The sequence below is a fragment of the Ahaetulla prasina genome, chromosome 4, assembly GCF_028640845.1.
Source record: "Ahaetulla prasina isolate Xishuangbanna chromosome 4, ASM2864084v1, whole genome shotgun sequence".
Classification (NCBI taxonomy): Eukaryota; Metazoa; Chordata; class Lepidosauria; order Squamata; family Colubridae; genus Ahaetulla; species Ahaetulla prasina.
This window is the reverse complement of record NC_080542.1, coordinates 53,546,612-53,567,986: the sequence shown is the minus strand read 5'-3', so window position 1 is coordinate 53,567,986 and position 21,375 is coordinate 53,546,612. Positions and strand designations below refer to the sequence as shown.

Here is a 21,375-nt window from a genome sequence, read left to right as displayed (position 1 = left end):
GTCCCAGGCGCCTGATGGACCCAGAGAGGTTCCGGACGGAGCTTGGGCCACTTCCTGAGGGTCTGGCTCACGGCACGGCAGAGGAACTAGCTGCAGCCTGGGAACGGGCTGCGGCTGGGGCTTTAGACCGTGTCGTGCCTTTGCGGCCTCTGACCCGGCGCAGATCCCAACCGGCTCCTTGGTTCTCCGAGGAGCTGAGGGGGATGAAACGCCAGAGAAGACGCCTAGAGAGTTCCTGGAGGTCCAGCCGTTCAGAGGCTGATCGGACACTAGTTAGATCCTATACTAGACCTACCTAGTGGCACTGAGGAAGCGAGGCGTTGCTCGCCTCCTCCCTCATTGCGCCGGCAGATAACCGCCCAGCTGCCCTGTTTGGTGACCCGCTCCTCCTTCGCCAGGGGAGCGGATGACCGTGCAGGGACGTGCTGAGGAGTTTAACGGTTATCTATACGATAAAATCGTTCAGCTTAGGGACGGTCTGGACCAAAATTGTGGCGATTCGGACGGGGCATCTGAGGGCGGTCTTGGTGATGTTGTTTGGGATGAGTTTGACCCTGTGACTCCCGAGGACATGGACAGGTTGCTGGGTAGATTGAATGCCACCACGTGTTTACTGGACCCGTGCCCCTCCTGGCTGGTGCTGGCCACTCAGGAGGTGACACGAGGCTGGCTCCAGGGGATTACGAGTGCTTCCTTGTTGGAGGGAGTCTTTCCGGCCGCCTTGAAAGAGGCGGTGGTGAGGCCCCTCCTCAAGAAGCCTTCCTTGGACCCGGCTGTTTTAGGTAATTATCGTCCGGTCTCCAACCTTCGCTTCGCGGCGAAGGTTGTAGAGAGTATGGTGGCATATCAGTTCCCCCTGCACCTGGAGGAAACTGTCTATCTGGACCCGTTCCAGTCCGGCTTCCGACCCGGTTACAGCACTGAGACGGCTTTGGTCGCGTTGGTGGATGATCTCTGGAGGGCCAGGGATAGGGGTTATTCCTCTGCCCTGGTCCTATTAGACCTCTCAGCGGCTTTCGATACCATCGACCATGGTATCCTGCTGCGCTGGTTGGAGGGATTGGGAGTGGGAGGCACCGTTTATCGGTGGTTCTCCTCCTATCTCTCCGACCGGTCGCAGACGGTGTTGGCGGGGGGGCAGAGGTCGACCCCGCGGTGCCTCACTTGTGGGGTGCCGCAGGGGTCGATTCTCTCCCCCCTTCTGTTCAACATCTATATGAAGCCGCTGGGTGAGATCATCAGTGGCTTCGGTGTGAGGTACCAGCTGTACGCTGATGACACCCAGCTGTACTTTTCCACACCGGGCCACCCCAATGAAGCTATCGAAGTGCTGTCCCGGTGTTTGGAAGCCGTACGGGTCTGGATGGGGAGAAACAGGCTCAAGCTCAATCCCTCCAAGACGGAGTGGCTGTGGATGCCGGCATCCCGGTACAGTCAGCTGAGTCCGCGGCTGACTGTCGGGAGCGAGTCATTGGCCCCGATGGAGAGGGTGCGCAATTTGGGCGTCCCCCGGAATGACGGGCTGTCTTTTGAAGACCATTTGACGGCCGTCTCCAGGAGAGCTTTCCACCAGGTTCGCCTGGTGCGCCCCTTTCTAGACCGGGATGCCTTGTGCACAGTCACTCACGCCCTTGTGACGTCTCGTCTGGACTACTGCAATGCTCTCTACATGGGGCTCCCCTTGAGGGGCATCCGGAGGCTGCAGTTAGTCCAGAATGCAGCTGCGCGGATGATAGAGGGAGCCCCTCGTGGCTCCCGAGTGACACCTATCCTGCGCAGGCTGCACTGGCTACCTGTGGCCTTCCGGTGCGCTTCAAGGTGTTGGTGAGCGTCTTTAAAGCGCTCCATGGCATAGGGCCGGGTTACTTACGGGACCGCCTGCTGCTACGAATACCTCTCACCGACCGTGCGCTCTCACAGAGGGACTCCTCAGGGTGCCGTCGGCGCGACAGTGTCGTCTGGCGACACCCAGGGGAAGGGCCTTCTCTGTGGGGGCTCCCGCCCTCTGGAACGAACTCCCCCCAGGACTTCGTCAACTTCCGGACCTCCGAACCTTTCGCCGCGAGCTTAAAACCCACTTATTCATCTGCGCTGGACTGGGTTAGTTTTTAAGTTTATGGGTTTTTTAATGGGTTTTAGTCCTAAATTTTAATTGAGGCCAATTTAATAAGTTTTTTAATTGTATTTTAATTGTATTTATAGTGTATTGTGTATTTTTTTTACTTGGCTGTGAACCGCCCTGAGTCCTTCGGGAGAAGGGCGGTATACAAATTTAAATAATAAATAAATAAAATAAATAAATAAATAAATGGGATCCATTCAAAGTTCAGAATGGCTAAAACACATGGTAAGATATGTAACTATGCTACTGCTTCTATTTAGGAATGCTCTTTTTTGTTATCGAAACAATATAATTACGTAGCTTGTTTTTTTCCCTTTTAGCAAGCTATATATATTCATCTTCATGTTCTAGCAAGTTATTTACAGAGAACGTGTAGAAATTTTGAAGAGCAGGTACTAGAGAAGAAAGATATATTAATAGATATTACTGGACATGTTTATAGCAGTATTCTTCAGCTTGGTACCATCCATGATGTATTACAATTTTGACAATTCTTAACCAGCATTAGTCTTTAGCAATATTGTCTGGAACTGGTAACACAGCTGTAACTAGCATTTTTGATCCCTGGAGCAGATCAGACCTGAGCAGAAGGATTCAGGCTGGCCTAATCAAACAAGCATCACTTTGCACCATCTCCCTTGCTCTATCACTTTGCCAAAGAGCAGATTGGCATGCCAAGAGCAGCAACCTGATTCTATACCTGGCACCAAGCTTCCAGATAGCTTCCACAGACAATGTTCAAGCTTACTGTTTGTAACTAGGTGGGGCATTCCTGCTGTCCCATCTTTGGTATGTCCCTGGCTGAGAACAATGAAAATTGTCCTCTTGAGGCTATCAAATGAGGACAACTACTATTCACTAATAGAATTTGTGGATTTCTACATAGTTCATGTTGATTTTTCTGTATGTATTCATTGCATCGTACCGTAATGGTCTTTCAGATCTCTGCTGACTAGCATAAACTACAATAACAAAAAACCCTTGCCACCACTTCTAATTACATGCCTTTGAGGTTCTGTTTTGAGAAAGGTTATTGTCAGAGACTGGGAGGCTGAGAAAAGAATGACTGAGATACAGACACAAATGACCAAGAGATAGTAGGCAAACTATACTGCAGCTTTTTTGAAAGCATTCAAAGGGACTTAAAACATTATAGAAAATTCCTATAAATGAGCTAGAAAATTTCTATTAGGTTCCACTTGAGATTTGTCCAGCTAATACTAAAGATATTTTATTAAAATCTGTGTAATTCTTGCCCATTATGTGACACGACAGTTACATGTATATACAAAGATATATTCAGGTAGAAAACCTTATCTCCTAAATTGAGGTCAAAGTTTCTTATGCTATATGCGCCAAACTATTACTTGAAATGAATCATTTTGTTAAAGGTTACCTGAGTCAATTCTTTTTCTCATTTGTTATTTTTTTCTTTCCAAACATCAATTGACTATAGTAGTCCTTGACTTATAACCATAATTGAACCCAAAATTTCTGTTGCTAAGTAAGACAATTGTTAAGTGAGTTTTGCCCCATTTTACGGTCTTTCTTGCCACAGCTGTTAAGTAAATCACTGCAGTTGTTAAGTTAGTTACATGGTTGTTAAATGAATGCAGCGTCCCTATTGACTTTGCTTGTCAGGTTACAAAAGGTGATCACATGACCCTGGGCACCGCAATTGTCAGTTGCCAAGTGTCTGAATTTATTTATTTTTTAGTAAAAAAGTTTTATTTCCATTTTCCAACAACCTATTCAATATACAGTCTCTTATTCAACATTAGTCATTAACTTTCATTTGTTACTTATTCGGACCTGCCCAGCTACCACTTCCTTCCCTAACAAACCTTTCCTCCTCCCTTCTCTACTTTCTTCTACTTTCTTCATCCTTCCTCTCCTTCGCTTTTCTACATCCTCTCCTCCTTCCCTACTCTTCTCTTCCACCCTTTCTAACCCTCTCCCTTTCCCCTTTCTTCTTCCTCTCCTTTCCCCCTTTTCTACTTCTGTCTTTCCTATCTACTTTCTTCCTTCACTCTCTCCTCTCCCTTTCCATTCCCTTCTGAAATGGCAGCTGAGCAGCCCCGATTTCATTTCAAATTATTTCTATTTCTTAATTACATATCTTCAATCATTCCTTTACATTGATCCTTCATCTCCCCCTTCCCCTCCCTCTCCCCTCCCACCCCCCCGAGACTTCCCAGAACAAAGTACAGGGTATAAGATTAACAATCATAAATTAAAATACAACATAAGTCATAATCCATAGTCACTCCTCTCTCTAAGACCTTAACTCCCCTTCCAGAAACAAAAAAGTACATTCTTCTTCCAGTCCATTATATATCAGTCCATTCCACTCCTAAAATCTTCAGAATCTTCCAATTAAATTAGTATTTCCAGTTCATCAATAAAATACATAGTTTTTAATATCCAATCTTCATCAATTAACACCAAATATATATCAATCCATTCCACTCCTGAAGTCTTCAGAATCTTATAGTTTTTAATATCCAATCTTCATCGATCAAGACCAAGACGATATTCCATCTTCCAGTATTCATCAGAAATTCTTTTATAATATACCTTTCTTCCTTAAACAGTCTCCCAAATATAATTCATATTTCCAGCTTAAATTCTTAAATTTTTATCCATTCTCCAAAAATAAAAAATATTCTATCTTCTCATATCTTTAATATCACTTACATAAATCAAATAACATTGCTAATATTAATATTTCTTCAATTTACCTTATATCTGCCAAATAACATTATTAAAATTATAACTTATATCCAAAATATATCAATTATAACAATTAAACTCTATTTAACCAAATACCAACATTACATCCATAAGTTTTTCTATCTGTCCTCCAAAAGTTAAACAATATTCCATCTTCCCATTCCTTTATACCTCACATATATCAAATAGTAACACCTTATACCCAAAATAAGTCAGTTGTAAAAATTAAACCCTATATATATATATATATATATTAAAAAAAATACCATCAAAATCACATCTTAAGCATTCTCCTTCCCCTTGTCTTCTATCTTACACATTTTCCACCATCTGCTCACCAATCAGCTTAACATCTAACAATAAAGAATTTCCAATCTTTAATATATTGGTGTAAAAATCTTTTTTAAAAACTTATTAAGAAGTGTCTGAATTTTGATCACATGACCATGGGGATTCTGCAAGGGTCCTAAGTGTGAAAAAAGATCATAAGTCACTTTTTTTCAGCACTGTATAACTTTGAATGGTCACCGTAAATTGTTGTAAGTCAAAGACTACCTGTACTTACATAAAACAGTCTGCATTATATTCTACACAGTTGATGAAATGAAATCAACAAAAATGTCCATGACAATATTTCTGGAACATTAGCAATAATCACCCACTATATTTGATGGAATTTTAGGGCATTTCTAAAAAAAAAACAATGGCAAAATTAATGGAAAGCATTTTATAATTTACACAAGATTGGGGAATCATGGCTTTATTTGATCATTAAGGGCCACACTGCCTGAGACCGCTGGGAGTTAACAATTTATGTGTATCTGATGGGCTCCGTGTCCTCACCACCTACCTCTCTTGAATTAGCTTTACATATATGTTCCTTTTTTCTGACTGAAATTAATCCAATCTAGAATTTAAAAAATTGTACTGACAATGTTCTGGAAAATTGATTTTGGAAAAGCTCTTAAGTTTAAGAATCAAAATGGCATTTACAAAAAACAAGATATTGAGACTCAAAGTTAACAATAAATGAAAATGTCACCTTTTCCCTTGTAACAAACCCATAATTTTGTAACAGACATGAATTTGCAAAACATGTACATTATGTCCTTTGTTGTTTTAAAAATTGTTTCTATAGTGAGCAACGTTTTTATATAAATGAAAAAATAATTAGGAGATGGAATTATGGATGCAGACAGTTAACGGTGGATGGAAGCACCTCTTTTCTATTTCTGCTACTCTAGTTTTCTCTATATAATCAAAAAGGCACTTGACATCAATGTTAATTAAAATATAACATACAAATAATTTGGTTTGAAGCAGGCATTTAATAGTTGTTTATGTTGCCTTAAGAATTTGGTTTTTTATAATGCTCTCATGCAGCTAAATAAATACATAGAAATGGACACAAACACTTTTGAATACATTAGCCTGAAAAATAGAAATTATTTCGTTTAAATCAAATTTCTCATACTCAGTATGACTTCAGTTTGGAAAAGATTTCGTTCATGTTTTTATAAAATGTCATTCTATTCATTTTGTACACACAAAAGTAAAGGAAAATCTACTCATGGCAACTGTTTTCTTGCTGCTCTCTTTTTATCTCTTTCCTTTTTTCTACTACAGTTAACTTTCATCCTCCTCTTCCACCATCTTCCAGAATATGCTGAGGTTTGTATTTCATATAACTACTGCAGAAAATAAACTACAGACAAACGCTGGCCAAAATACAGGCCTTTCTTAATTATCATATTTGCACAACTGTAACAAGTCTAAATGCATTACCTACAACAATTCCAATGTTACACCAGGAAGTCTGTAGAGATTCTCAGTCATCCAGGTCATGGTTGTCCCAAAGGTGCTTTTCCAGGAGGCAGATGGTCTTTGTTTTTTCTTTTGAAGACGTTTCGCTTCTCATCCAAGAAGCTTCTTCAGCTCTGACAGAATAGTGGGGAATGGAAGGATTTATATTCCTTGTAGACAGCTGGTAATTTGCATCCTTTTAGAGGGTTGTTGAAGCACTTGGAAGTTTATCTGTGTCTCCAGAATCACCTGAGTACACAGGAGCACAGGAGCCAGAAGCACTACTCAGGTGACCCTGAGGACACAGATAAACCTACAAGTGCTTCAAGGACCCTCTAAAAGGATGCAAATTACCAGCTATCTGCAAGGAATATAAATCCTTCCATTCCCCACTATCCTGTCAGAACTGAAGAAGCTTCTTGGATGAGAAGTGAAACATCTTCAAAAGAAAAAACAAGAAAGTCCAGTTGCTTTCTGAAAAAGCACCCTTGGGTTATACCAGGAAGCTTTCAACTAGCTATGGAATATTATTCGTAAAAGTCCAGCCAAGTGCCATACAAAATTAAGCAATGTGTGATTTGTTTGTACGAAAATTCAAAGAAGAATTGCCCTAGATTTTTCCTAAGGCACCTCCACAGAATTCCAAAATCAGGGCTATATCTGTATAACCCAAGTAATTTGTTTATATCAAAATTGTGCTTATAATAAAATAATAATAAATTAAGATGCGCATGTTGACTTTGCCTTTCTCCAGAAATCTGAGGATGTATGCATTGTAACGTCCCCATACATTTTAACAATTGAAAACCACAACACTGATTAAAAGATATTCTGCAGACAAACATGCTTATGCCAACTTTTGGAGTTTTAAGTTCTCAGAGTGTGTAATTTAAAATCCAGATGGAAATATACAGTATTATATTTTTTTTGTGTTATATAGAACATAGAACTGTATATAGATCTCAACTTCTTCTACAGCCAGGTTTACATAATAATGGAAGATCAGATCTATCATAGATAAGAGGTTGGGTAGATGCTATTGAGTCAGGTGACTCCTGTTTACTGACTGAATAAATGCTAACCATTTGATCAGTCTTTAATATTAACCTATACCTCTCTCAAAGACAGTCCTGAAAGTTCTTTGATCCTACCCATTCACCTTATTGATTTTACACCTCCCCCTTTCTACTTCCCTCAACTTTGCCAGGCAAAGGTCTTCTTCTAGTCCTCCAGTTCATTTCTAGTCCTTTTTTGGGGGGGCTGTCAGTTGTTTTCATCACATGTCCCAAAGGCGAGAATTTCTTCTTCTTTAAGGGAGCAAAAATTACAATGATTTAGTTCAGGACTGACTGATTTAATCTCGCCTCCATGGTATTCTTCGTAACTGTATCTTCAGATCCATAACTGGAAGGTTTCTATCTACCTTCTCCATGTCCATCTTTCACAGCAGTACATACAGACAGACAAGAGGTACAGTCCAAAGTACTTGTCTATTTTCTCTTTAAATTTTGGCATCACTGCATCTTTCTTACAAATGGACGTTGCATTTTAGACCGTATTTCGCTATATTTAATAATATCAGATTCTATATTGGAAAAAACGAACGTGTGAGCAACATACATCTTTAAATATTGCATAACCTCACCTTGCTATTAATAGTTATCTTTTCCCTTTCCTTGTGGAAATTCGGTTTTTATAACTCTTCTTCCAAACCCGCAGAAACCCAAACCTTGAGAGAGAGAGAGAGAGAGAGAGGGGCGTGCCGCGAACAGGGGGAAACGTGTGAAAGAAGCAGAGCCAGCTCTGGAAGCTCCCCCGCGCGCCCCCTGTTGTTCACGGGTAGAACGTGAAGTGGGGAGGAAGAAACGTTGTCGGTGCTAGCCCAACCCACCACCTGTGTGCGGGCTACAACTCCCCCTCCTTCTTAAAAGAGAGAGAGAGAGAGAGAGAGAGAAGCGCGCCACCCTTCGTAGGACATACAGTCTGACTTGGCAAACGCGTGACGCGTGCGCAACCGTGCCTGCGCGCGCAGATCTAAAGAAGCGCGAGGCGGTGCCACCCCCACCTCCCCCCCCACCACACCATCACTTCGTTCATCAGGGAGCCGCGCGTGCAAGCGGGTGGCGTGCGGCGCGCGCTCGCTCTTTCGCTCGCTCGTTCGCTCGCTCGCCCTTTGCTTCTCTGGTTCCTCCTGCTGTGTTGGTTGTTTTGTGAGGAGCAGCAGCGGCTCAATGACTGAAGGCGAGTGGGGAGCGCCTAGCCGCCGCCATCACCGCCGCCGTCCCATCAGCAGAGCCCCCCCAGTTGGCTTGCATCTGAGGAAGACGTAGTGAGCCGCTCCTTATCGAGATGTGGTGAGGCAGGCAGGAAAGACCCTCCCCCACACACACCTCTGCTTCGCAACCCCTCCCCCAAACTTCGGGACAGAGGACGGGAAGAAGGAGGATTCGAAGTTGCCGCGCCCCGAAAGGGTGCTTGGACAGAGCCCGACACCGGAGTAGGTGAGTGAGGAGGAAATCAACAATTCATTTCGGCTGACGCCCTGCCTAGGTAGGTAGGTAGGAAGGAAAGGAAGGAAGGAAGGAAGGAAATTGAACGCTGAATGGGTGTGCCATACTGACCTATGCGAGGTTGAGGGGAAAGAGATTCTGTCATCGTCCTTGATTCTTCTTGTTCCCCCTCCCACCATTTCCATATCGTTGGTACATTGATGTGGAAGCAAGAAATAAGGTTCCAGAATATGTATAAATGAACTTCTATCTATTGGTGTGAGCTTATAACATATGTATACGGTATTCTGAATCGATACTTTAATCTGCTACATAAAACTATTTCTAGAAAAGAACACACACACACATCTTTAAAACACTGCTTCTTTATGAAGCTGATCCATGTTCTTATTTTAAAGTGAACTGAAATTGAGGATACTTATTATGTTATTGGAATGAAAAACCGATAATACATTGATGGGAATAGTGACATTGCCATGCCATGGGAAACGTATTTTGTAAACAGGAATCCTGTCCTTCCAACCTGTTCCAATACCAATTTGTCATTGCTGAAGGCATAGCAAAACTTACAGAAGAAAAGAACCCCAGTGCTATGTTAGTGTGTTGTCCGTGCACTGGAAGTCTGATATTATAGGAGACACAGGGAGTGAATCTTTTGGTGGTGACTTACTGGGTGGGGAAGTGGGTTTCATTTGTAAAACTGTTAGGACAGGAAATGGTAATTTGTAGTTTACTGGTATCAATGCCAGAAAATTGGATAAAACAATAATGTGTGAGAAAACATTTTAATTCAGTATTCATGTATAAGAGATGAAGCATATCAGCCAGAATGAGGGGTTGCAATGCATTACTAGTTCAGTAGATTATCATAGGCACTTTTTACTGTAAGTATAACATTTTATAGATTAAAATGTCAGTGTCAGCTGTGTATGGAGAATACTAGATATTTTCAAATAAAGAACATGATATGTATTGGAATGTAAAGGGCTATCTGAGCTATATAGATATGACTTCATTGGAATTGTTAAACTGCCTGTGGGCCATTTCAAGACTTGTTGATATTCATGTATTTAAAATATATTTATTAGGCATTTTATAGTGTCATTTATAATAAATATCTTAAAAGTACCAGTAAAATTAAAACATTAAAAATTTAATCAGTCAGCAATTTAAGCCAGTTTAAAAATTTATGTTTTAAGGCCTTTTAAAAGATGTGACAGTATCAGTTCATCAGAATAACAGAGTTATTTTGGGATCTCTGGGGCTACAAAGAAGGTTTAATTACTTGTCATCATCTGATGAGCCAGTGGAAACTATAGGTAGAAGCCTTCAGGTCACCTCAATGAACCATGGAAGGAGCCGGATTAAAAAGACAAAGTGTTCTCTGAGGTAATATTGAACTTAACTGTATGCAACAATTTATATTTAGCAATAATTTTGCAGTTAATGTAATGATTTTATCAAAGATACTGTATAATTGTCTTTTTGAGTACCATTGTTATTTGGAGGTAGTTTCACTTAGAACACATTTAAAAAGTGCAAACATTTAAAAAGTATGTTTTACATAAAGTATGTTAGTGGAAACAAAACATTCCAACTCAAAAGGCTTACGTACATGCCTTCTATGAAGGGTTGTGCAAGTGCCATCTGTGCATGCATATATAAAGACAACTAGGGCAGTCTTTGACATACAGTAGCTGTGCAAGCCTTTCAAAGGATATGCATTAAATCAGTGCATTAAAACAGTGATTAACTTGTGTTAACACAGTTTGCAAAATGTGTTTATTTTGTATATAGTTAAAGAGCATATTGTGTAGCCTGGATTTTACCAGCATGATTTTTCTAAAAATGATGCAGTTGATGTAGCAAAGTGATAGTATATGCTCCTATTCCTCACTGAGAAATTGGAAACAAATCTGGATCCAGAAGCTCCTCCAAATTATGATCCAATCCAGAATTAGGAGATCTACTTTCACCTACACAATGGGCCCTTTCATTTTATTTAGATTTACTGTTATTAACTTTCATTTCACAAACCTTACAGACTTAGGTGGCTATTCAGAAGAAATTTTATTGAAATATTATGGAGAAATAGATTTGAGTGGTAGCACCTTATTCTTGAAATTACTCATGTGATCATTCACTGGTTTATAGTGAAGGGTCACCTGTATGTTAATGATACCAAATTGCGTTGCTATATCCTGAGCTGAGCAGGAGATTGTGTGCCACTGTTAGTCTGGTAACTCTGAATAATTAGACGAGATGAAACACCACAATGAAAGTTATGGATTTACCAGAACTCATCTGGCTCTATGTTACTTCCATCTGTAACTCTAAAGAAGCACATGTAAATTTGAGGTTCCTCCTGAGCTTACAGTTCCTGCAGGAACAACAGGTGGAAGACATGGCTAGGAGACTCTTGTGAACTGCTTTGGAATGCAACTTGGATAATTGCATTTAAAATTACAGTTTGCTAATAACCTTTGGAATTGTTTTAAGTTGTGTTTAAGATACAGGTAGCCTTCTCATAAACAACTGCCCTGTAAAGTGACCATTCAAGGTTATGTCGGCATGCTGAAAAAGTAACTACAACTGGTCCTTGCATTTATTGCAACATATCGGCAGTCACGTGATTGAGATTCAGACACTTTACAATTGTTGCAGCATCCAATAGTCACATGATTGCTATTTCCTTGCGTCACAGCCAGCTTCTGACTATGAATGGATAAGCTTGTAGTAAAATTGCAACTTCTAGTTATGTGATATCTTGCTTAGCAACCATGATGGAAATGAGGTCACGTCTCTCATGGACACATGATATTTTGCTTAATGACTCCATTGCTTAGTGACAGAATTGCTGATCTTAATTGTGCTCAAGGTTCTGATCATTAAGTGAAGTCTCCCTGTATTCAGGTTTGAATGTGGCCCTGGCCCAAAGTTATGCAACTTTGTTAAAGAATTTATACAGGAAGAAGACTTTTTTCAGCTTTGCTGTGGGATTGCAATTATATTTGAAAACTGATAATTTTAAAAATTGTTTTGAAGCAAAATATTTATAATTGATCAAACTGTTATAAATGTTGACTGAAAATAATGGTTATACCTGATTCCAGTAGGACTGGAATTGATCAGCAAAATTAGTAGTAAATCAGGCAATATCAGAAATACAATTTAGTAAAATGTGTTGATTCAGATTATGTTGTTTTCTAGTAATATAAATAATTGGGAATGAGACCATTGTTTCATTCTGGACAATTCTGATATAGTTGCTGAAATATGTATCTGTTGTCAGTCTACTGACTTAATCAGTAATAGTCAATTTGAGGTTACTGACATGAAAACGGTTATTCTCTTTATAAAAAAAAAAAGGAATCCCAAAGGAAAAATAAATATAAACATTCAGATGCAAATATAAGTCACAAGTTGCCAATTCCAGCTGAAATTGATCTTGGAAATTTCTTTCCCATCACAAAATATGTAGAAGTAATACACATAAATGTGCATACATGTGAAAAATGTGTAACAGAGATCATACTCCATAATGGACCAGACAAGACAAGAAAAGTAACCTTTATAAATATATTTAATGGAATTAGTAGAACCCTTTTCAATCTGGGTTCAACAAAGCTAGGCTCAACAAAGAGACAATATGGATGATATGGGTTACGACCTTGAAAATCTCATGTGGCATGGGCCAAGTTACCTATAGAATTGTCTTTGTCTCATTCATTGTCCTATCCCACCTGGTCAGGCAGAGAAGGTATCTTGCAGACCCCAATGGTTAAATAATTGTGAACTTGCAGAGTCCAGGAGTAGAACCTTCTTTGTAGTTGCCCCCACCCTTTGGAACATTCCCCCTCTCCTTGAGGCAAGGCAGGTCCCCATTCGACTAGTACTTTGAATTATCTGAAGACAGGCTCTGCAGATGTCCTTGGGGCTCATAGAAGAGTATGCAGCCATGGGGCTGGTTAGTGTCTTGAAGGCTTTCCCAGCTTTTAAATATAATTAAATTTAGCTTTTATGTTTTAGATCCGTGAGGGCGAACCTATGGCACGCGTGCCAGGGGTGGCACGCAGAGCCCTCTCTGTCGGCACACGTGCCATTGCCAGCTGATCTTCGGGTTTCATGCGTCCTGGCCAGCTGGTCTTTGCAGGCGCTGGAGTGCCAGAAAGCACCCTGAAAATGCTCCCAAACCAGGCTGTTTTTTGGGCTGTTTCCAGGCCTTTTTTGGGCCATTTTCAGGCCATTTTTCAGGCCTTAAAAATGCTCCCCCCAATGTCCAGAAAACAGCCCCAAAAACAGCCTAAAAAGAGGCATGCACACCCCAGCCAGCTGGTCTTTGGGTTTCCAGTGCTCCGGTGCGGGCACATTCACATACATGCATACACATTCTGATTTGGGCACTCGGTGCCAAAAAGGTTCACCATCACTGTTTTAGATTTTAGTTGTACACTGACCAGAATCACTCTGTGAGTTTTTCTAAATTTGACATAAATAAATAAATAAAATTGATTGGCTTTGTGGAGAACCTTTGGAAGGCTTGGAACAGAGGTGATGTACCTGTCCTGGCTCTCCTGGATTTCTTGGTGGCTTTTGACATTATTAAGCATGGTATCTTTGTAGTCTAGCTTTGAGTCTTAGGAGGCATGACAGTGATTCATCTCCTTGCAGGATCACTTCCAATCAGTGCTGTAGGGGGAAGGCCCAATCTTAGGTTTCTACATTGTGAGTGCCTCAAAGCTTTGATCTCTCAATTCTCCTTTTTTACATGAAGCTGTTGGACAAGATTATTTGTTGGCAAGGGGTGCAATATCACTATGCTTATGATAATTCAATTGTATTTTATCACCTCTAGCTGATAAAGGAGATAATGCTGTTTAGATGTTGTCCCAGTGGCTGGAGGCTCTAAAGGTATGGATAGGAAGCTGCCAGCTTAGAGTTATCCCTAGTAAGGAGGTATAACTCTGGGTTTTTAACCTCCCAGGCAAAATGTATTTGTTTCTTGATGGGGTTCCACTTCCCTCCACAAAGCTGGGGGTGAAATTTGAAAGTCCTCCTGGATTTGTAATTCTTGTTAAGGAGCAGGTGGCAGCCATAGTCAAGGGGTCTGCACAGATCATCTTCTATGCCAATTGCACTCATTCTAGGCATGGAGATTCAACATTGGGCTACCCTTAAAGACTTTTCAGAAATTAGAAGTGATACAGAATGCAGCGGTACATGCAGTGTTGGGTATCCCCTGTTTTATACTTGTCATCCCACTCTTGCATGGGCTGCATTGTCTTTGACTCTCTGAGCGCAATTAAGGTGGTGGTTATCATCTTTAAATCTTTATATGGCATAGTTATATGTGAGAGTACTTCTCCCTGACGGTATCTGCCCATCCCACCAAGTTGGATAGAGAGCTCCAGGTCTCTTTTAAATACAGCCATCTAATGAACCTAAGAAATATGCCATTTCTGCGGTGGTCCCAAACTTACAGAAGAGCTTTCCTTTGAGAATCTGACAGGCCCTCACATTTTTACCTTCCGGAAAGTGATAAAAAGCTGATTCTTCCTCAGGCACTGGAGTAGAATGCAGTAGAAGCCTATAGTTGATTCTCTGGAATGCCTTAGCAGGTTGACTAACATACTGGGTTTTAGATTTTTAAAATAATTTTCATTGTGTGTGGTTTTATTATTGTTCTGAGCTGCCCAGAGTTGTACTGTAACACAGGCAATACACACAGACACACACACACACACACAGAGAGAGAGAGAGAGAGAGAGAGAGAGAGAGAGAGAGAGAGAGAGAGAGAGAGAATACTATTTACAGTTAATTATCCCCATTTATAAAATAAATTGATCATCTTCTGCCTACACTAATTATTCTGTTTCTGATACATAAACCCCCACAGTCACAGAAATAACTCACCTTTCAGTCAAAATAAACAAAAGAAGAAAAAGGCCCCCTAGGATGAAATAATTGATGGGAAATAGTAGTTGAACTGGGGAAGAAGAAAAAGGGAAAGGAGAAACCAAAGTAGAGGTGAGTGAAGAAAGGAGACTAGGAAGGAAAGAAAAAGAAATCTTCAGTGACATTCTTTTTTTCCCCCAGAAGTAGTATCTGCAGACATTTGCTCCTCTGCCCATTGGCTTGCTTTCAGCAACCTTTTTTATTCTCTATATTCATTGAATTAATAACTTTTTACCTTCCTTTTACTTATAGACATGCCATTTAAAGGCACTAATATAAGGAAAAAACTTACGTTGGCATCACATAAATATATGTTTTGGTAACAGGTTTCAGATGCTTTTAATGAAAATGTTATAAGAAACATCCTGGTAATTGATTCTCTTTAAATGATGAACCTAGAAAGAAGTAAAAATGAATCTTAAGTATTCTACATTTAAAGTAAGTTTTATTGAAATGGCATGTATTTCTATGTTATTGAAAATTTATATATTTCTATTTCAAATTCTTGTTTGGAACCTGTCTTCTGCTGTTACCTTAATTTTTTTAGACAAATATCCCCATAAGGCTTATAATAGTAAGTGGCAGTCTATAGATCTACTTAGAAATAAATTCCATGGATTAGTGAGATTTACTGGAACATATTAAATCAATAGTGAATCCACAGAGTTCAGGGATCCACAAGTTGTGGGTAAATCATGTCACCAACTTTGTGCACTTGTTTATCCATCCAGTAGTTCAATTTGAAACTCAGTTGTACTTATTTTAAACATACTGATTTTAAACTTATTTTAACTAATTTAATTTTTGGGAAATTTATCTGTTGAAGTAGCAGTGTTGGTTTTAGGATAATGAATATATCCTGAAATTAATTTTTTTCTGAAATAAATGCTAGCAAAATGTCAAGTGTTTATTGATCAAACTCCTATAACTAAAACATTAAAGTCTGGATGTTTCAAATATTATTTCTTGATGTGTTTATAGAAATATAACCTAAAGAGCTTTACAAGTATCATGTGACATGAGCTTTTTAATAGATAGAACTGTCATATATAGTGACAGTTAAGACAAAAGTAAGTTATATGGAAGAGTTAAGGAAATACCTTGAATCTTACGGGTTCCATGAGCGATCATGAGTTCCTTGAGAGATGATGATTTACTTGAAAAAAATGGAAACCACACAAAAATGCTCTAATCTCCAACAGTGAGATGACCTGTGGGACTGTACAAGCTGAGGAGAGGGGAGTGAGCAAGAGGAAAAGAAGGGAGATGCAGCAGATGGTGAGAGAGCGTGCACAAGAAAGACACTTGCCAGGACCTCCATGCTGGAGCTCTCCTTGTTAGAGCATATCTCTGTTTCTACAAGAACAGTGGCCTGGCTTCTTCTCAGGGCAGGTATAGGAAATCCAGGTCTGTGCTGGTTCAGGCACCAGTGGCAGCAGGAGCCATCCACAAAGGCGGGGGGAGGAAAATGAGGTGGAGGGTAGGAAGAAGTTTAATTCTTTATTTTTAATTTTTTTAAAAATCACAATTTTTAGTTTAATGCATCTATACAGGCCCACATGAATATAAATGAATATAATAATTTTGTAACTTCTGGCATATATCTAAGCCCCTAATACAGAGGCTCCCTGAGGCCTGAAAAATACTCCAAGGGTTCTTTCAGGCTCAGAAGGTTGAGGAAAGGCTGCATCAATTAGTTACAACTAGGCATAGTAACAAAATCACTTGTTGAGTATGTTACAGGATACCCTTTCAAACAGTGTTGCCTGCAATTTTTGTTACCCCCCACCCCCGGTCATTTCTCTTTCTCTTTCTCTCTCTCTCACATTTGATCCCTTGAAAGGGACAGGCTGGGCTTTCCTTCTATCGTAAGCATGTGCTTCCCACAATCTTCCACAATTGCCTGTCCTTTTCTCAAGCAGCAGCAGCCGGGTAGAGGCGGGGTGGTGGTGGTGGAGCCGATTCCGAAGGGCCGCGTGGCTTTCTGATGCATCGTAAAAGTAGCCTAAACAACACTGGAGCTCCAGGCCTGGCAGAGCGCAAACTGTGGTCGCTGCCTGCTCCATAGCCACAAGGTGACCTGCAGAACAAAGGGGCCCTCTGCTGCAAGGTTGACTGGTGCTGTGGGCATGGCTGGGGCTAGCAAGAGTACGCTGGAAACATCTCCAGGCACCCAGAGAGACAGAACTCCCAGCCCTCTCTGGATCAGCTGATCCATGGGCTGCGATTAAGGGGCCTAGCAGTCATGAGGTAACTACACTCGCTGCCTCCTGCACCTCAAAAACAAAAAAAAAAAGACCTCCCCAAAAATAAGCCCAAGTGCTTATTTTCAAGCCTAAAAGAAATTAAGACCTAGTCTTATTTTCGGGGAAACACGGTATTATCAGACACAATAATTAGTGTTTGAGCATCTGCAAAGGAAGCTAGTAAAACACGTGTTCATGTGTTTTTAGTTCCTAAAACAACGTTTGTAATTTATAATTCCACACAGCAGTCAGGCCTATCCACATCCAGAATATGTGATATGACATCTAAAGATGTAATTAAAAATTTGATTTTCCTTACTTAAAATTGTTGTACTATATCCACTATGATTAATTATGCAAAAATAATTCATTTTAATTTTATTGAAAAATAGAGTTTCTGCTTACCTTATTAGAAACAGATAGTGGCTGATTTTAGAAAATAATAACCTTATTCTTAATCTTAAACAATTATTTGTACTTTATTTCCTTTTTCTGAGAATTGTACAAGACAGTAATTTAAACAAATATCTAGCTCTATCTCTCTATCTATCTATCATCCATATTTGCACCTTAGTTGCTATTTTAAAAGGATTCTAACTTACAAATGAAGGCAGATATATGTGTCCCAGGATAATGTTGCAGGATCCAATCTGGGTCAGTCACCAGGACCAGAGATTTAGTCTTCCAAGCTTTTGTGTTGGAGCCGATCCTCAGGGATCTACCAACTTCTCTCTCCAGCACGAGTCTGAAAGTTCGGAAGTCTAAATCTTTGGTCCCGGTGATCGACCCAGATTGGATCCTGCCTCTTAACTCAGAGGTTCCCAATCTTTTTCGGTTTGCGGCTCCCATAACACTTCAGATTTTTTCCGCGGCTCCCTTAATAGGTACATCCGATTTTTTTTTAAATTTTTGTCTTTTTAAGGATTTGGAAATCTACTTTTTAGATCGTTAAGGTTAGGTTAATTGAAAAATAAATTAAATACGAGCTTTAAATTCACAATTTATTGAACATCGTTTAATGATTTAAAATTATTAATGGGATGGATGGGCTTGTTGTTCGCTGCACAACTTCTCAAATCTTGGAATAAAATTGGAAATAGCGACTCTCATTTCTTGCTCGACGTTAATTTTTGAGCGATATTTACTTTTTATTACCGCGACTGCCGAAAACCCAGCTTCGCACAAATAGGACGTTGCAAAAGGAATTAATATTCTTAGGGCTTTGCAACTAAGCAGTGGGTATTCCTCTTTACTGATATCCAAAATCAGAAAGTTCCATGCTAACAAATTTTAACTTCAATGTTGTGTCAAGACAACTCAATAAGAGATTCTTCTTCTGTAGAGGTAAATTCTGATGGAGCTTTGGCTCTAAACGGGCCTTGTATCCAAGTAAATTTTTCAATGTTATCTGCTTCAAAGTATTTTTCGAACCATTTGATAAGCTGAGATAAATGATCTTCAAAAAGAGATTTTAAATTGCAAGACAAACTGATTTCATTGGAGGTTAAAAACTGGTGCAACAAGGGAAAGCAATCATTAAGATCATCTTCATTAATTTTTAGTTTCCATAGCTGTAATTTTTTTCTGAAAGCTGAAATCTTTTCTGTTAACTTTAAAATGTGCATATTGCCTCCTTGTAAAGAGAGATTCAACACATTCAACTTTTCAAAGATATCACATAGGTATGCGAGTTTAATCAAAAAGTCTGTTTCTACAAAGTGTTTGGCATACTCATGTTTGGCATTATTTGGTATTGACATATGTTTATAAATGCTGCCTTTTTGTTGTTTTAATTCCATTAACTTTCTTTTAAAAAAGTTGTGAGGTTTACCAACAAAGTTAGAATGGTTGGTTTCTAAATGTCGTTTTAACTTACTTGGAAGCATACATTCCGGTGCCAAAACTTTCATGCACAATACACACTGTGGTCTCTATCATTTTCGTTTATTGATGTAAAGCCAAAATCCAAGTAACTGTCGTCATATTTACGACGTTTTCGCTTCTCGGAACCCTTGCCACTAGTTTGTGGAACTTCGTCTATAGATTTAGCACTATCTTGATTATTCAAGTTTAATAAGAATTTGTCCATTTTAGGGTGATCAGAAAAATAGCTTTTGAAAAGTAACTTCACCACCACACTATTAAGTTAGCCCAACAAACAAAAACTTATGCGAGCACTGAGAAGGTGATAACAAACGAATAGAAATCTGACTTGTAACTGCGCATGCGCACTAGACGTTTCAGAAATGGCGCATCAGCGTTAGACCCAGCGGGCGCAGATATTAATTGAATATTTCGCGGCGCCCTTATGATGATAGCGCGGCTCCCTGGGGAGCCGCGGCTCACACTTTGGGAATCACTGTCTTAACTTATTTTGTGATGCATTCTAAATGTGATTTTGGTTATGTCTGCTAATGTGTACTAATTTCGGGTTCCCACAGTTATGTGGGAGGATAAATGAATGTTCAGTATATAGACTGGAAATAGGACAATACCGTGCAATATCTTCTTGACTAATATGTTTTTTGAATAAAAGTATAAGTAATACTTGTAGTGATAGAGATATGGGGATTTTAGAAGTTTGGAGATGTGAATGTATGTGTACTTTTCTATGAATACAATGCTGTATTGTTGGATGCAATCTTGAAATAGTTTTTTGAAATAAGAGGAGTATGGATTTAAACATAATTATCAATAACCCAATTAGTTGTGTTTGACAGGGAAAATGGGAAGGACAGTTATAGATGGAGGTTAAAAAATTAGAATAAATGAATGAACTATATAGCATGGAAGAACATTTTCTAAGGATGGGAACATGCATGTAGAAATGTTAAGATATACACTTCCTAGTAGAAATTTAATGAATAGTAAGAAATAAATGTTTGTTGAAAGAAGCAAAACACTATTTCTGTAAGAATGTTCTCTCGCTTGTGTATAGAAGGAAGTTTGGTATGTGAGGAGAAATATAAACATATGTTAAATGCTGTGGGAACGTTGTACTTAAAAATGTGTGGTATAAAACAAGAAAATAGAATGAAGAATAAATGTGTTCTGTATTGTAGATTGAGTACAGAAATGAGTAGTGTGAAAAATATTAAGCTGAGATGATTTGATTATGTAGAGAGAACAAATGAGAATCAAATTATAAAACCATATATGAATGAAAAATGAACAAATCAAAAAGATCGAGAAATGGAAAAAACAAAAGAAACATTCTAAAATGTGGAAAGGCTAATGGAAATATAGTGGATGAAATGTAAAATCTGTTGTGAAGAATGAATCTCAAAAGAAATAAAAATGCACTTTTGTAGATTCATAGCTTTACTGTGCAATTGTTTTTTTTTAAATTTTATCTGTTTCAACAACTATGTAGTCAGCAGTGGGAGACCTATGGAGCTACTTTATTCACCTATCACTATTCAGTCTGACTATTATTTTTGTCTTAATAGAAAGAATAAAAAGTGAAAATAATTTTATTATTTATCTGTCCTCCCTTTTTATATCCTTTCTTATAAGGTAGGTAAATTGCTCTTATTCCATTAGCTCTTTTTAAAAAATATTTATTTGTTTATGTACATTTTGAAAAACTCTTCTTTTGATCCTTTTATTTATTCTAAATTTTGCCCAGTTCTCTTCTTCATCTTCTGGTTAAGATTCTTGAGAGAATAGTTCTTGCTAATTTGTATTTTAGCGTCATCTTTCTGCTAATAATTTTATGGAATCATTTCAGCTAGATTATTAGGTAGGATATGTATTGATTTGGTGATTCCAACATAAACCATCTATAATCAACATTGCTGCTATTAGATCTATCTATCTACTGCATTTGAATCTTGGACCACCAAATATGACTTTTGGTACTGTTGGTGTAGAACTTCAGTTTCAGTTGTATCCGTCTCATCAGACAACATAAGTTTAATGGAACAGTTCTATTTCTAACCTTTCCTCTGGGATCCATGTTGAATCCCTTATTAATTTATTTAACAGTCCTTCAGCAAGGCTCTCT

The 21,375-nt window shown here is 39.2% G+C and overlaps 2 protein-coding genes across 6 annotated transcripts in view; one reads left to right on the top strand and one right to left on the bottom strand.

The window, feature by feature from the left end:
- MARCHF10 (membrane associated ring-CH-type finger 10) overlaps nucleotides 1–8,685 on the bottom strand; it is a 171,043-nt gene extending 162,358 nt beyond the window's left edge. Inside the window, exon 1 of the mRNA XM_058179553.1 lies at nucleotides 8,304–8,685. The gene's annotated coding sequence lies outside the window, so the exon portion shown is untranslated. The remainder of the gene's footprint in view (nucleotides 1–8,303) is intronic.
- A 66-nt stretch (nucleotides 8,686–8,751) lies between these two features.
- Nucleotides 8,752–21,375, top strand: part of TANC2 (tetratricopeptide repeat, ankyrin repeat and coiled-coil containing 2) — a 329,859-nt gene continuing 317,235 nt past the window's right edge. For 4 of the 5 annotated variants that reach the window (XM_058179546.1, XM_058179545.1, XM_058179543.1 and 1 more), the window contains exon 1: nucleotides 8,752–9,159. The gene's annotated coding sequence lies outside the window, so the exon portion shown is untranslated. The remainder of the gene's footprint in view (nucleotides 9,160–21,375) is intronic. The other variant, XM_058179549.1, reaches the window with a different exon arrangement.